Genomic DNA, 669 nt, shown 5'->3' with positions numbered 1-669 from the left:
TTTTTTTTTTTTTTTTTTTTTAGCTGTTTGCTGTTAGCTATCTTTTAAATTTGGTAGTTGAAAAGTGCATAGTAACTACAGAGCAAAGCTGCAACCACAATCCAGTGACGTCTGTCTGACTGTCTGTCTCTTTCTGTCTGGTTCTTTCTGTCTGGTTCTTTCTGTCTGGTTCTTTCTGTCTGGTTCTGTCTGTCTTTCTTTTTGTCTGGTTCTTTTTGTCTGTCTGCCTTTTTTCTGTCTGTCTGTCTGTCTTCCATCTGGTTCTTTCTGTTTGTCCGCCTTTCTTTTTTTTTTCTGTGTCTTTCTTTCTGTCAGTCTGCCTTTCTTTTTCTTTTTTGTATGTATGTCTGTCTTTTTCTTTCTCTGTTTGTCTTTCTTTCTTTTTCATTTTTGTTCTGTCTGTCTGTTGTTTGTTCTTACGTTATTTCTTAAGTTATTTCTTAAGTTCTTAAGTTCTTTCTTATATTATTTCTTGCATTATTTCTTTCTTTCTGTTTGTCTGTCTGGTTCTTTATTTCTGTCTGGTTCTTTCTTTCTTTCTTTCTGTCTTTTTGTTTGTCTGGTTCTTTCTTTCTTTCTTTCTGTCTTTTTGTTTGTCTGGTTCTTTCTTTCCGTCTGGTTCTTTCTTTCTGTCTGTTTGTCTGTCTGGTTCTTTTTTTCTTTCTATCT

At 33.9% G+C, this 669-nt stretch overlaps 1 protein-coding gene across 1 annotated transcript in view; it reads left to right on the top strand.

The window, feature by feature from the left end:
- Positions 1-669, top strand: part of abcc4 (ATP-binding cassette, sub-family C (CFTR/MRP), member 4) — a 48,012-nt gene that overhangs the window by 14,214 nt on the left and 33,129 nt on the right. The gene's annotated exons all lie outside the window — the stretch shown is intronic.

Source organism: Nematolebias whitei, chromosome 23 (genome assembly GCF_014905685.2).
Source record: "Nematolebias whitei isolate Nwh7 chromosome 23, NemWhi1, whole genome shotgun sequence".
Taxonomy (NCBI): Eukaryota; Metazoa; Chordata; class Actinopteri; order Cyprinodontiformes; family Rivulidae; genus Nematolebias; species Nematolebias whitei.
The sequence above is the reverse complement of the archived record's forward strand: the minus strand, read 5'-3'. Positions and strand labels throughout refer to the sequence as shown.